The 16,455-nt window shown below is 40.3% G+C and overlaps 1 long non-coding RNA gene across 1 annotated transcript in view; it reads left to right on the top strand.

The window, feature by feature from the left end:
- Positions 1-16,455, top strand: part of LOC135224631 (uncharacterized) — an 85,584-nt gene that overhangs the window by 50,743 nt on the left and 18,386 nt on the right. The window contains exon 2 of the long non-coding RNA XR_010316788.1: positions 1,626-1,764. This is a non-coding gene — a long non-coding RNA (uncharacterized LOC135224631). The remainder of the gene's footprint in view (positions 1-1,625; positions 1,765-16,455) is intronic.

Below are 16,455 nucleotides of genomic sequence, written 5' to 3'. Positions count from 1 at the left end.
TGTTGCTATAAAGTCCCGAGATTCGCCCGAACCACCGAGAACAATTTTAAAACTCGCGTGCCGCCAACTGAGTAAACTCGCCACCATCCTCCCGCTCTCCCATTGGTTCCTGATGCTAGTCACCCCATAAGATCCTGCTCTCCTATTGGTCAGCATCTACCCCTTGTGCTTTATGTATTCTATTGGTAAAAGGATGCTGTAAATTGAAAAACTTATTCGTGCAATACATTTAATAAAAAAAAAAAACATTAGGTAAAGATAGAATAAAGAATAGAAATGAATGGTTATTATACTGTTTAGTAGTTTCAGTAGTTGAAGAGAGATAATGAAAATTTATGGCTTACTGTGTACTAGGAAAAGTGATTGCTTGGCGATCGTTCGATACTCGTAAGTGCTGGATGTAAACAGAAGTTTGGAAGCCTCTTTTTTTTTTTATATAGTTAATGGTTACTTAATAATTATTTGAAATGAGTACATGCAATACATTTAATAAAAAAAATTATAAATTAATATCATAAAATATAAAATAAATCAGACTGCTATCATCGAAGCCAACAAATACGTATTTTTTAGAATTCTTCTTCTGTTTTAATATTACGTATGTTTCATTATAGCTGTCAGTAACTCGGTATCTCCATTAGGTAAAGATAGAATAAAGAATAGAAATGAATGGTTATTATACTGTTTGGGAGTTTCATTAGTTGAAAAGAGATACAAGTCCTAATATATGCAGTAAAAATGGGGTCGTACATTACATGCAGTTGAATATTACTCAAGTATGTACAGTATTTTGCCTTTTTGGAGTCATATTTCTTCCGTCGGATGGGTGTCATAACCCTTGAACATGTGTTGTAGGCCTGGAAATATAATTTACTGGGGTGTTTTTGTAGGGCTTGGAACGGATTAGGCATTTTACATGTAAAATGCGGTTCATGATACGAAGGCCGCCTCGGAACGGATTAATTTCGTATCTCGAGGTACCACTGTATTGGGAAACTAGTCCTTACTACCTGGGGCACAATTTTTGAATAGTCGTTCATCTTGATACTGTACTTTCTCATTTTCCAATTGATATAGCATTTATACTGTAAGCTTACTGTGACACACAAGAGAAAGTTGCACATTATATATCCTTGCATACTTAGTTCCTTGTAAAATGTCTTTTGGGCCTTGAGAAATGGTCTGCGCTCACAATAATTGTTCAGCAATATAAGAAGTGTACTATTTGTATTTTTTAACACATATTTTGGAAGGCGTTTCAAAGTCCTTTTGTTAAGGTAGCCAACGTTTATTTATAATAATAATTATTGCAAAAGTTATCTAGCTGATCAAATAATTTTAAATAGGTTTTTCTTTTCTTTAAATTCATTCATTCCTTTTTTGTATCTTTATCAAAAGAAAATGCAAATCAGGAACAGCCCAACAATTAGTGTTTTATGTGGCATTCATAATAGTTTAGTTGCAATACATATTCTGAAATGGAAAATAAAAGGAAAAAGTAAATTTGGTACATATAAAATTTGTGGATCACCCAGTTTCAATAGTACAATAATTTTCTAGTAACAGTATTGTAAAATTCTGTGTAGAATAAAAAATAAGTTAACAATTTATTATTTATTTTACAGAGTGGGCCCAGTGAACCTCAAGGACCTTGTGCCTGGGAAATTAAACAGTTCTTGCAATGTGCCCAAACACAGTCTGATGTTTCTGTATGTGAAGGCTTTAATGAAGCATTAAGGCAATGCAAAGCACAGCACCAGAATCGTAAGTTTTCTTGGATTTTTGTAAATTTCAAAAAAATTGCTAGGGATATTAATTGGCATGTGTTAATCTTAGGGACAGTTTCCATGGTGTGGGAATAAGAACATATGTAATGTATGCAAATTCTTCTAAATGGGATAACCAAAACAAAAGCAGCAGTGCAGTAATAGAACCTTATGTCAGTTGCTCATGTAGTTTGATATCAATATGGTAACTTTTATTAAATGTTCAGGCCTCTGAACATCATAGACAGGGCCATATGTATGTATGTATTTCCCCTTAGTACTGACTTCCATTTTTTTTTTTTTTACTTGTCTGCCAAAGGTAGAAAAGCTGAATCTCTCACTAATTAACGCTAACTACCAGTGATGGACTAGCTGTACTCCAGGAGCCATTATTAGTTAAGCAAAAAGACTAAGAAGTAGTTTACTACTGTTTACTCTTCCTCAGTGTTATTGTCATGAGAGTGAACTGTTTGACACATTCCTTGGACCATATTTTTCGTCATCCTCTTTTGTTTGAAGTATTCAACATAGTGGATATTTTTTGTGATTTAAAATGTAATCACCACTTTATTCTTTATTTCCATGTAAATTGCATATAGTATACCCGTTTACAGCTGTGCACTGCCTGCTTACCATTATGTTTTGTATTGATGGTAGTTAACTTGTAGGATAAAAAATTCGGTGGGTTAATGACCCATCGGCAGTTGCTCCCAAGCCTGGGTAAATGGGTAGGAGTAGTTTGCCAGTACTGAATGTGAAAAAGACATACCATTATTACAGTGACCTACCCAAATAGAATGACTGCCAGCATCCTTTAAATAGGGTGTTGAAAAAAGTCTGGGCAAAATTAAAATAAAAAAGGGATTTTTGACGTAAGGAAAAATCTATTTCTGGGCGATTGGCTCGTGTCGCCAGCGAAATATCCTTTAATCTATTATTTCTAGGGTAAATGTACTAACACATACCAGAGAATAAATAAAATAAAAGAAAAAGGTCAGTATAACTGACTCGCTCACCCTCCAGGAGGGTGTCGGTATGAACACTAGGCGAGTGAGACCACAACCACGAGCCAAATGCCAATAGAAATCTCCCACTACCAAATCCCTCCAAGAGGGGAGCCGACCCACAGAGTGAGCAGCTCGTACTACTACTACTCCATCCCATGCTGCCGACTGCTGCGCCTCTGGTGGCCATCCTTTTCAGTTAGCTCGCACGAGTCACAAGTGCTATTTTTCTCTCTGTGTATTTTGTGCCCTTTCCCTTTTCTTCGGATTTTCGATTATGGAGCGTGCAGCTATTGCAGCAGCTAAGTTTAAGTACTCAGTATTTACGGTTAGTTGGTTTTTTCCGTCCCTGAGACAGTGTTTTGCCGTTTTTTGTTTTTTAGGTATAAATACGTTCTCGGGTCGGAAGCATGGTGGCATGGTCCTGCCGCGTGATGGGTTCGTTCTTGGTCTTCCATACCTAGAACATCCCCTTTTTCATTTACCAAGTAATTACATAGCTAAAAGTTTCTGCACATCGGCTGCTGGAATTTTGAAATTCATGGGTCACGCTATTTCTGGTGGCTAGGTAACTGCCAGCTGATGGCTGTACAACAGTTGTTAGCTCCAGCTTTGTTTTGGAGTTTGTTTCTTTATAGTTGACATTTCATCGTGTTTGTTGAAGTTTTCCTGAATTGTATAGCCTTACAGCACAATTAGGTAGAGTTAGGCTCTATTATTACCTCTTTTGACACTGATTAGTTTTGACTTTCCCGATTATGATGATTTTCGGACTGGACTTATGTCAAACTTAAGTACCTGTAGCTTTAGGTATTGCAGCAAGGGCTGTAATACTTAACTGACAAAGGAATCTTATGACTCTCACTCAGTTTGTACAGATTGCAGGGGACAGATATGTTCAATAGAAGTAAGATGTAGTGAATGTAAGGATTGGGATATTAAAAAGTGAAAGACTTTAACCCTCTTACGCCGGAGCGGTAAATAAAAAATTGTCTCCCGTATGCCAGAGGGGTTTCGGAGTGAGCGCGGAAGCGGAAAAAATATTTTTTTCAAAAAATCACAGCGCGCTTAGTTTTCAAGATTAAGAGTTCATTTTTGGCTCCTTTTTTTGTCATTGCCTGAAGTTTAGTATGCAACCATCAGAAATGAAAAAAATTATCATTATCATATATAAATAATGCGATATATGATAGCGCAAAAACTAAATTTCATATATAATTGTATTCAAATCGCGCTGTGCGCAAAACGGTTAAAGGTAACAAGTTACTTTTATACATTCAACTTACCTGTCAGATATATACTTAGCTATTGACTCCGTCGCGCCGACAGAATTTCGAATTTTGCACACACGCTACAGGTAGGTCAGGTGATCAACCGCGCTGCCGCTGGGTGGCAGGAATAGGAACCATTCCCGTTTTCCATCATATTTTCCATCATACTGGTAACATCGTTGTTGGTATCTCCAGCTGGATTTCGTTTTTTGGATTGCAATTGATCTTTGTTTTGGACCTTTGGTGACGTATTTGGATTGTTGTATTGGTATACGCTATTGTGGACCGTTATTGGATTTTTCATCATGATGTCTGATTCTGGAAGTGTAGTAAGAATGTGTGTGAATGCAGGGTGCAAGGTGAGGATGCCAAAAGCTTCGGTTGATCCTCATACTGTCTGTAGATAGAATATGTAGGAAGTATGAATGCTCGATCGATAACACTTGTCGTGAATGTGAGAGTTTGAGTGCTGAAGGGTGGAAGTCTTTAACTTCATATTTGAAGAAGTTAGAGAAAGACCGGTTAAGGAAGTCCTCTTCCAAAACCAAGCCTAGCTCTCTTTCTTCGCGTGAAATGGTGAGTAATTTTGTACCCTCTTCTAACATTATGAATGCTCCTTCTAATGTTTCAGGATTTTCTCCTAATGCAGATCCTACTGATTCTGCTTCGGAAATCGCAAGCCTTAAAGCAGCGCTTATGAAAATGGAGCGTAAAATGGCTGCAATATAAGGTAAGAAAAATTTGAGTGCTGTGGAAAGTGATGTAAATGTCCCCAGTGAAGTGGAGGAGGCGTCTGACTGGCTTCACAACGCTCCCAGGCCTAGACCTCTTTCAAGCTCCCAAGCCCAGAGGAGAAGAAATGTCAAAAGCCGTACGGAGGTTATGGAGAATCCCCACCAGTCAGACGTCTCTTCGGCAGATTCTGTGACATCCCAGACTGCCAAAGAACGTATTAGAAAAAGCGTTAAGCGTGAATGTTTTTCGTCATCCGAGAATTCGTCACCCAAAAGAGGATGGAGATCGGCGGATCATTCTCGTCCCCTGAAGAGGATCTGGGAAGAGACTGGGATTAACTCGAGTCCGGAACGTTTTTCGGAGGATTCCCCGATGGAGGATAAGATAGCAAAAGTTTTGCCTTCTCCCGCTAAGTCGTCGAGAATGGAGAAAGGATCCTCTCATTTAGATCAAAGGGAGGAAACGACTAAGATATTGAAAGACATGCAGGAGTCCATTGCTTCCCTGGTCGGGGTTCTTTCCCGAGATCCTCCCAGAAGAAAGGATAAATATCTTCCGGTGAAGAAATCGAGGACACCTTACTATCAACCTCCTAGGAAAGAAGTTTCCTCGTAGGATGAAGAGTCGGTCTTTCACAGACCCACGAAGCTACGAGTTCGTGGAGAGACAACCAGGCGAAAAGCGCCAGCCGAACGGGAAGCGCCAGCCAGGCTCGAAGTGCCAGCCAGGCGCGAAGCGTCAGCTAGGAGAGAAGCGCCAGCCAGGCGTGAGGATCTGGTCAAGCGCAAACCAACATCAGGACAAGAAGATGGATTTATGCATAAAAGAACTACCTTTTGGGAGTAGGAAAGGTGTATTAGAGGTAACTACCGAGCGTGAAGCGCCAACCAGGCGCGAGGCGTCAGCCAGACGCGAAGCGCCAGCCGCACGCGAGGAGACAACTAGGCGCGTGGCGCCAGCTGATAAGGGAATGCAAGTTGAGCTGGAAGTTGCTAGGAGGAGATATTTATTGAGGCATGCAATATCTTCGGATAGCGATTCTCCTGCAAATAAGAGCCCGATTCAGGATAAAGGGGATCGAACTCCACAAAAAGAACCTTGTACATCGAAGGCATCTACTTCAAGATCTCAAGAGAAATTATTGGATAGGAAGGAGAGAGCTTCTAGATCGGTTAGCCTCTCTCCTTCTAGGAGTACATCTCCTAAGGGAAAAGATTCCCATATAAGAACTCACTCTCCTTCCATGATGGAGTTGGAAGACGTGTCCGAGGAAGAAACCCCGAATAATGAGGGCGTATCCAATTACAAGGTATTAGCGTCTTTACTTCTTCAAGAGTTTGGAGATTCCCTAAGCCCAGCAGCTCCTCCCTCTCCGAGATCTTTGTTTTCGAGTACAAAAACTCCTAAGTCGTCCTCGTATTTGAAAATGAAACCAGCTATTTCAATGAAGAAAGCTCTTCAATCTTTAAACAATGGTTGAATGTGAAGGAGGAGGCTCAGAAAACAGTTTTCTGCTCTCCTCCTTGTAAACTTGGAGGGAGGAAAGGAATTTGGTATAAGATGGAAGAAGCGATGGGTCTTATGCTACCATCTTCAGCAGAAGCTGATTTTTCTAGCTTAGTCGAAGCATCAAGAAGGCAGGCATTGAATTCAGCGAAGGCTTATTGGAGCATGTCGGAATTGGATCAGCACCTTAAGGGACTTTTTCATGTTTTAGAGGTTTTTAACTTCTTGGATTGGTCCCTTGGAGTGCTGGCCAAAAAGGCGAAAGAACCTGACGATTTGGAACCCGAAGTTCTACATAGTATTTTATCCTGTATGGATAAAGCGGTTCAAGACTGTTCAGGAGAATTGACATCTCTTTTCGGTGAGGGAGTAGTGAAGAAGAGATCGTTGTTTAGTTCATTCCTGACCAAAGCCTTCACAGAGGTCAGCCCTGTTGTATGCCCCTATATCGGAGTATCTTTTTCCTTCTCTCTTGGTGAAGGATATTGCGAAGTCGCTGGCTGAAAAAGCGACCCAAGATCTCTTGGTTCAATCTACCAAGAAAGCGAGACCAGCGGTTTCAGTGGCTAAGAAGACTGCTCGTACTCCGGTAGTGCCCTTTCGGAGAGGTTCCGCCTCTCGACCTCCAACAAAAAGGAAGACGACAGAGAAGCGAGGAAGGTCTTCCTTTCGGGCTTTTAAGAAAACAAAGTAGCAGCAAAATCCTCCAAACTTCTGTAGGGGCCAGACTTCTAAACTTTGTAGGAGCCTGGGCAATAAGGAAAGCCGACCCTTGGACGTTAGCAGTCTTGGAAAAGGGTTACATCATACCTTTTCAGGACAAACCTCCTTTGTCAAAAGTTCCAAAGGAACTGTCGGCGAAGTACAAGGACCCTGTGCTGAGAGAGACACTTCTTCAGATGGTGATAGCGATGAAAGACAAGGAGGCAAAAGAGGAGGTTCAGGATCCTTCCTCTCCGGGGTTTTACAACCGCCTATTTTTAGTACCAAAAGCATCGGGGGGGTGGAGACCAGTCTTGGATGTGAGCTCCCTGAATCGTTATGTAGAAAAGAAAAAGTTCTCGATGGAGACTTCTGCCTCGGTGCTTTCAGCCCTGCAAAAGGGAGACTGGATGGTCTCTCTAGACCTGCAGGATGCCTATTTTTCACGTTCCTATTCACCCATCGTCGAAGAAGTATCTAAGGTTCGTGATACAAGGAAAGGTCTTTCAGTTCAGGGCCTTGTGCTTCGGCCTCTCCACCGCTCCGCAGGTATTCACGTACCTGATGCGGAACGTGGCCAGGTGGCTACATCTGGAGGGTATAAACGTCTCTCTTTATCTAGACGACTGGCTAATAAGAGCAAAATCCCAGAAACAATGTTTGGAGGATCTACGGAAGACACTCGAGTTGACGAATTCATTAGGACTACTCGTGAATCTCGAGAAATCGCAGATGATCCCCTGTCAGGACTTAGTCTATTTGGGGATTCAGATGAATTTTCGGGATTTTCTGGCTTTTCCGTCCCAAGAAAGGATTTTGAGAGGGATGCAGAAAGTCACGTCCTTTCTAAAGAAAGAGAAGAGTTCAGCCAGAGAGTGGCTAAGCCTTCTAGGTACTCTTTCTTCCCTAGAACAATTTGTGTCCCTAGGAAGACTTCATCTTCGACCACTACAATTCTTCCTAAAACAATCGTGGACTTGGAAGAAGGGACGTCTGTCGGACACTTTTCCTGTATCATTAGAAGCGAAGAAACACCTGAAGTGGTGGCTGCTTCCGCTAAAAAAGAACGAGGGAGTGTCTCTAGAGGTTCAGAGCCCAAACCTAACCTTGTTCTCAGACGCTTCAGAGACGGGATGGGGAGCGACTCTAGGGGCAAAAGAAGTGTCGGGCAGATGGGAGAGAGAACAGAAGGACTGGCATATAAACGCCAAAGAACTATATGCAGTGTTCCTGGCTCAGATTCTTCGAATCAGAAGTAAAGAATCAAGTGATCCAAGTCAACGCAGACAATACCACGGCGTTGGCTTATATAAAAAAACAAGGAGGGACGCATTCGTTCTCCCTTTATGAGATAACGAGGGACCTGTTGTCATGGACGGAGGAGAGGAACATCACACTCCTAACCAGGTTTGTGAAAGGAGAAAAGAATGAGAGAGCAGACAGGCTCAGCAGAACAAATCAAGTTCTCCCCACGGAGTGGACTTTACACGAGCAAGTTTGTCAAAGTCTGTGGAACCTGTGGGGAAGGCCACAAATAGATTTATTTGCGACATTCCTTTCAAAAAGGATAGACAACTTCTGCTCCTCAGTCGAAGACCCGAGAGCGATAGCGGTGGATGCCATGCTACTGGAGTGGTCGGGACTCGACGCTTACGCCTTCCCTCCATTCAAGTTGCTAGGAGTAGTGATGAAAAAGTTCGTAGCATCAACAGGGACGAGACTAACACTCATCGCCCCGTTTTGGCCATCCCGAGATTGGTTCACAGAGGTACAGGAATGGACAGTAGACTACCCAAGATCTCTTCCAAACAGGATAGATCTTCTCAAACAACCCCACTTCGAGAGGTACCATCAAAACCTCCCCACTCTCGCTCTGACTGCCTTTCGACTATCGAAAGATTGGTCAGAGCGAGAGGCTTTTCAAGCAAAGCTTCGAAAGCAATTGCTAGGGCCCGAAGATCGTCAACCATTCGGGTATACCAATCGAAGTGGGATGTGTTCAGAAGATGGTGTAGGAAGAATAAACTGTCCTCCTCCGATACCTCTGTGACCAATATAGCAGATTTTCTGTTATTTCTGAGAGAGGAAGCTCATCTTTCAGTTTCTACCATAAGAGGATACCGAAGCATGCTCTCGGCAGTTTTTAGAAATAGAGGATTGAATTTGGCAGAAGATAAAGATTTAAACGATTTAATAAGATCGTTTGAAACCTCTAAATCTATATCCTCAGTTCCTCCAAGCTGGAACCTGGATGTAGTACTCAAGTTCCTCTCGTCAGAAAAGTTTGAACCTCCCGACCGTGCCTCGTTCAGAGATTGGACGAGAAAGTGTATTTTCCTCATAGCCCTTAGCTACCGCTAAGAGAATCAGTGTGAAATCCATGCCCTAGATTCTCGCAGTGGGTTTTAAAAGAGACGCGGCTATCTGTGCTTTCCAAACAACTTTATTTTTACCAAAAAAGAAAACCCTTCGAAACCCTGGCCAAGGAGTTTTGAAGTGAAAAGTCTTTCAACTTTGGTGGGAGACGAAATTGAAAGAACTTTATGCCCAGTTAGAGCTCTTAAGTTCTATCTTAAAAAGAAAGAAGAGCTTCGGGCATGTAAACAAAGTTTTTGGTGCGCAGTGCGGGATACGAAAAGGCCAATGTCCAAAAATTTGTTGTCATATTTTGTTAGAAGTGTGATTACGGAAGCTCACAGTGTATGTGCAGACGATTCCTATAAGTCACTGCGAGTAAAAGCTCATGAGGTAAGAGCTGTGGCAACGTCATTATCTTTCCAGAAGAATATGTCTATGAAGGATATTATTAATGCGACCTATTGGAGATGCAATTCGGTATTCGCATCTCACTATCTTAAAGATGTTAGGATTACCTATGAAAAGTGCTTCTCTCTGGGTCCTTTCGTGTCTGCGGATACAGTGCTGGGAATAGGGATGCATACCGATCCTTAACTGAAAAGATTAAAATTTGTTTATGAAAACCCCTACCTTTGAGTTAGGCTCTAAGTTTCTTCTTACATGACGGCTGGATGTCGCACAGGCGGCCGTTGCCTTGGTTAAGTAAGGAACTGTGAGTTTATCTTACAGGATGGGCTATACTATGGGAGACTGTCTTTGATCGTACGTAAATCTTCCCTTTCCTTGAGGCAGGTTTTTGGTTTACTACTGATAAAGGTGCTAGTTGTCGCACAGGCGGCCGTTACCCTTGTCAGTAAGGAACTGCGAATGTGCCTTATAAGCGGAGTTGTACTAAAGGCTTTGTCTAAAATTCTGTGCATGAACCTCCCTTTTGAGACAGTATCAAGGTTTTTCTGCTGGCATGAGCACTTGATGTCGCACAGGCGGCCGTTGCTTCTGCCAGTAGGAGGCCTTGAATGGGTCTTTAAAGCGGGGTTGTACAAAAAATTTAAATTTTGAATTTATATTGTTCGTAATTAAGTGATGTGTGAGATAATTGTGTTTGAGTGAGATAATTGTGTTTGAGTTTTTTGGTTGTTTGCAAGGGGTTTGGGGATGATTCCTTGCAATCTTAGAAATAACATGGTGTTAGGTTAAGGTGATCGGGATCGGTATTGTGCTCCTTAGAAAAAAGGTACTTGTCATATAAGTGGATTGAAACCCTTTGACATAGCCCTTAATAGGATCGGCCAAGTAAGTGGATAAGACCCCTTTGGCAGACCTACAAGAACTCTTAGCAATAGATCAATTTCTCGCTGAGGCTCTTGAGACTAAGCAGACTCCTGGTTATTAATCATGAAGTCTTCAGTCTAAACAGGTAGGAACCAAGGTTTTATTTAATTATTACCTACAACGAATGTTGTGATTTCTGTTTAAATCAGTTATTGGCTGTCTTTTACCCTCCTCCAATGGTGTGAATCAGCTAAGTATATTTCTGACAGGTAAGTTGAATGTATAAAAATGATATTGTTATGATACAATAAAGTTTTATACATACTTACCTGGCAGATATATACAATTAATTGCCCACCCATCCTCCCCTCAGGAGACAGATGGTTTAGAAAAAATATGATGGAAAACGGGAATGGTTCCAATTCCTGCCACCGAGCGGCAGCGCGGTTGATCACCTGACCTACCTGTAGCGTGTGCGCGAAATTCGAAATTCTGTCGGCGCGACGGAGTCAATAGCTAAAGTATATATCTGCCAGGTAAGTATGTATAAAACTTTATTGTATCATAACTATCATTTTTTTTTTCGTTGTAATGTACACTAAATTGCGATCATTTTGGTATATAACACATTGTAAAACGATAAAAGAAAAAACACAGAGAAAATATTATCACAAAAAATAATGCATGAATTCGTAACGCGCGGACGTAAAAAAATATTTTTTTAAAAAATTCACCATAAATCAAATATTGTCCTAGAGACTTCCAATTTCTTTCAAAAAATGAAGACAAATGATTGAATATTACTATACTGTAAGAGTATTAGCTTACAATTGCAGTTTTTGACCATATCTGACGAGTTAAAGTTGACCGAAAGTCAAATTTTTTTATATATATTTTTTTATATGCAATTTTTTGGAAATAAGAAAAGCTACAACCTTCAAATATTTTTAGTTTTATTCTACATAGAATTGTGCACATTTTCATATATAAAACTCTATGAAATGCCTAATATGAAACGGAGCAAATATTCTGAGAATGGGACGTACGCATTTCAGAGATTTGTGGCGGAGAATCCGTGCGCGGAGGGAAGGAAAGATTTTTTTTTTAATTCACCATAAATCTAAATATTTTGCTAGAGACTTCGAATTTGTTTCAAGATGAAGATAAATGACTGAATATTACTAGACTGTAAGAGTATTAGCTTACAATTGCGTTTTTCGACCATTTCGGTAGAGTCAAAGTTGACCGAACGTGGTTTTTTTTCTATTTATCGTGATTTATATATGCAAATATTTCAAAAATGAGAAAAGCTACAACCTTCAATTATTTTTTGTTGTATTTTACATGAAATTGCGCACATTTTCATATATAAAACTTTATGTAACGGCTAATTTAAAATGGTGCAAACATTACCACAATCGCATGTATGATTTTTTCGGAAGAGTTACCACGCGGACGTAAAGAAAATATTGTGCTAGAGACTTCCAATTTGTTGCAAAATGAAGGTAAATGCTTGAATATTACTAGAATATAAGCGTTTTAGCTTACAATTGCGTTTTTCGACCATATTTCGGTAGAGTCAAGTTGACCAAGAAGGTTTAAATTTTGGCAATATCATTATTTATATGAAAATATCTCAAAACTGATAAAAGCTACAACCATGGGTTGTGTTTAGTTGTACAGTCAGCGCCATTTGTACTGAGAAGAGAGAAATTACCTTGCAGAAAAAATAAATTTAATTCATAAGAATTAAAAAAAAATACTTTAACACTTATGCCATCATTGCTACTTCCTGACAGGGAAGTCCTTGGACTTGATGACCTTTTGGAGTCACTGTGGAAGACTATCAGCCAAGTTCTGACAGTGGGCAAGGGGTATTTTCCCCCAGACCTTCCTTATTACAATCTCAACCTTGGGGATTGTCGACATATCCTCCTTACGAAGGCGGCATTTCAAGATTCCCTAAAGGTTTCTGTGGGGGACAGATCAGGTGATTGGCCAGGCCAGTCATGCATAAATTCAACTTCGTTGTCAGAGAGCCACCTTTTGGATGCCCTTGAGGTGTGGCAAGGGGCGCCGTCCTGCTGAAGGATCTCAAAGCCAGTTTTGGCAAAAGACTGCTAAATTGTCCTTTAGCAGCTTAATATAATGCTCAGAATTAAGCGTTTGGCATCTAGGAAGCATGACAAGACTTCCCTAGTACCACCATAGCCAAAGGAGCCCCACGCCCATGAGGTAGGGCGGATGCTTAACGCTAGTCAATGTCAGCTGCGGGTCACACGCTGACGAAGTTGCGTGACTTCCAAAAACCTTCGTTGCCTTGTTTTTCTCACTGACGCAGAACGTTGCGTTCATCAGTCCAAAGGACCTTATGCCACTGTACAAGGTCCCAGTTCTTATGGTACTTGGCAAATTGAACACGATGGCGATGTTGCTTAGCAGTCATGAGGGGCTTGACTCGCGCTTTCATCTTGGAATATTCTAGACGCTTCTGGATGTTGCGCTGAATTGTCCTTACAGACACATTTCTAAGGAGCTTAGGGTTCTTTTCTTTCAATTCCTTTGCAGTAATTGAAGGATTAAGGTCCAACTGATGCCTTAACAGCCTTAAAAGTCTTCGTAGGAATCTTCAAAGACCTACCTCGCCGTGTTTGTGTTTGGAAACGTTATCACCAGATCCAGCCTGACGCCCTTTTTGGAGTAGTCACGACACTGTCTTCTCATTAACACCAGTAATTTCGGCAATTTCTCGGTTTCTATTACCAACTTTATGTAGTTCAACAACTCTCTCAATATTATCATGGCCGGTATTTTTACCAGACATCACTCTAAGGGCGTGGTAGACGCCAACACTCACTGCACACAAAGCACAAAAACGAAATATGTGGACCACCATCAAAAGAAATGCACTCCTTATGGCTGACAATTGGGTACTAACTCTTTGAAATTGTCCCACCGTAGTGCATGGGTGGATAAGTAAAATGTGCCAATCAGTCATTTGTCCCGGCCGATTTTTTTGCGAGAATATGATACGGGTCCAAAAAACAACAAAATGATTGAGAATTCCAAAAATTCTCAATACAAAGTGGCGCTGACTGTAATTTGTTTTGCGTTGGAAAGTTCGCGGCACATTTCCATGTATAAACTTTATATAACGGCTAATTTTAAAATGGTGCAAACATTACCACAATCGCATGTATGATTTTTTTCGGAAGAGTTTGAATATTACTAAAATATAAGAGTTTTAGCTTACAATTGCGTTTTTCGACCATTTCGGTAGAGTCAAAGTTGACCGAAGGTTGAAAGTTTGGCAATTATCGTTATTTATATGAAAATATCTCAAAACTGATAAAGGCTACAATCATGAGTATTTTATTGTTGTATTCTAAATAAAAATGCGCACATTTTCATATATAATACTTCATGTAACGGCTAATTTACAATGGTACAAAAATTATGTCAAAGTGACGAAATAATTTCCGAGATGTGTCACAGATACTTTTTAGTGCGGCAAGAAAGAAATTCGCGCTTGCGCGCCTGCGTAACGTTTGTAAACAAAACAACACCTTGATCCGTGAACTCCCAGTATCCCCCAAGGCGCGTGATTCAAAAGTTTTAGGCTGGTAGGCCTATAAGTATTTTTCCGCGATTTTTAAAAAAAACTTTTGTAAGTCGACGTAAAATACGTCCAGTCGGCACACGGGAGACAAAAAATGTCGACGTAAAATACGTCCAGTCGGCGTAAGAGGGTTAAGGGGGCCGCCGGCTAATGCCATTTTTTAAGGACGGGACTTTGATATTCATACCACTTGATAAGGTGACTTGGGACATCTCCAGACTGCACATGATTTTCGCCTCTGACCTTCGGTTTTGTGACGCCAGGGCGATTTATCCCAAAAATAACCAGTTTTCAAATTCTATCTCCTCCCTTGATATTTAATATTAAGACCTGGGATTACTCCCACATATAGACCTGATGTAGACTTCCAGTAAATGAGTTTTTTTCCTAAAAGTAATTTTTTTGCTAGATATGAATTTTTCATTATGGTAAAAAAATAAACCCTATAAATCAGGAAACAAAAATTTATAAAAAAAAAAAAAATGAAAAAATTGGAAAAAAGGACTTGATTTGATTGTTCTATAATGTCTTTCTGAGTTATTTACCAAATTTCAGTGCTATAGCTTTAAAATAAGTGAGAAGATAGATTTTGAAGGTCAATAAGTATAGTTTTGTGATACGGGCGTTCAAAGTTTTCCTTTGTATTTTTATAAAGACAGTGTTAATAAATAATGATTATTATGAATGCATATTTCTGTTTTGGGTATTAATAAACCAAAACTATGTTATTTCTCATAATTTAACCATAAATGATGATTCCTTTGCTCATATATCTTAGCTTGTGGCACTGCATCAGATAAGATGGGGCACTCCTTCCTATGCAACTCTCTCCCTCCTTCACTAACTTGGCTTATTTTCAGCAAATTTTTTTCTGTATGTTAGTGAGATGTTTTCCTTGTATTTTCCTCTTTGGCATGATGAAATTTTTGCTGAAACAAAGATAAACAAACGTAAAAGCAAGAGAATGTTCAGAGGTGAAACTCGAAAGTGTACTCTTTTTACAAAGACAATGTTAATAAATCATGATTATTATAAATATGTTATTTATCATAAAGGAAGATCCCTTTGCTCAACGATAGTAGCCAGGGGTACTGCATGATGTGCGCGTCAGGCAAGACGGGACCGTTCCTAACTACGCACCCCTCCCTCTCTCTCTTCGCTAACTACGCTAATATCGCGTATATTATGATATTCTGTAATCATATTAAAGCTAATTTTCTTTGTATGTTAGCGAGATGTTTTGCTAGTCTTTTCCTCATTGTCATGATGAAATTCTTGCCGAAACAAAGATAAACATGCGTAAAAGCAAGCGAATGTCAGAGGTGAAACTCGAACGTGTACACTACGAGAGGTTTCTCCTCACACTGGAAGCCATAAACTGACTAAGTTCCCTCCTGCCGCCTCATGGAATCTCTGCAGATGCCATTGCTCACAATTTCTTTGACAATAATTATAAAAATTTATGATAACAAGAAATGTTGCTTTTTCTTGTACGGATCAATGTTTTTGGCTTATTGAGTTACATTTACTAATTACCCTGTAACTACGAAAGTAAGAGGAATTTTTACGAAATATTTCGTATACGTATTCTCCATTGGCAAACGAAGCTCCATGAATTTTTTTATGACTGCATTTTTTGCCCTATACCCTCATATATAAGGGTTCCGGCCAGCCCCCTGAAAGGACACAATAGTAAATTGGTAAGGGATTGAGAAAGAATGCGATGGCTAGGCGAATTAGTGAATCTTTAGCTAGCCATGAATCCCATCAGGATGATAATGTTAATGATGATGACAATGTTGATGAACCTGTAATTTCTATTGACCTTGTTCCCTGTTCGCTGTCTGTACCCGCTCCTTTGCCCAGCTCTTGTACTTCCAAATCCAACACCATTTCTAGTCTTGAAAGTAGAATTGATAAGAGATTTGAGTCTATTGCTGAATCTCTTAGTCTTTTACACAGCTATATCTGTGAAGGTCCTTGTTGACAATAGGAGTGTTGCAGAGTGTTCGGTAGCTTGTAGTGTTGGTGCTGTGTCAGTGAAGCGCCCTGTAGTGCCTAGTGGAAGGAACTGGCTTCCCGGCCTGCTAATTCTCCTAGGCCAAGGTCAATGATACACTCACCTACACCTGGTAGGAGTGAAACTGGTAGCCTAAGGGAGGTCAGTGGGGTCTGCCCACAGGTTGTTCCCCCCTCTTCTGAACCTGTTGCTATTTCCCAGG

The sequence above is a fragment of the Macrobrachium nipponense genome, chromosome 12 (assembly GCF_015104395.2).
Source record: "Macrobrachium nipponense isolate FS-2020 chromosome 12, ASM1510439v2, whole genome shotgun sequence".
In the NCBI taxonomy this organism is placed as follows: domain Eukaryota; kingdom Metazoa; phylum Arthropoda; class Malacostraca; order Decapoda; family Palaemonidae; genus Macrobrachium; species Macrobrachium nipponense.
The sequence above is the reverse complement of the archived record's forward strand: the minus strand, read 5'-3'. Positions and strand labels throughout refer to the sequence as shown.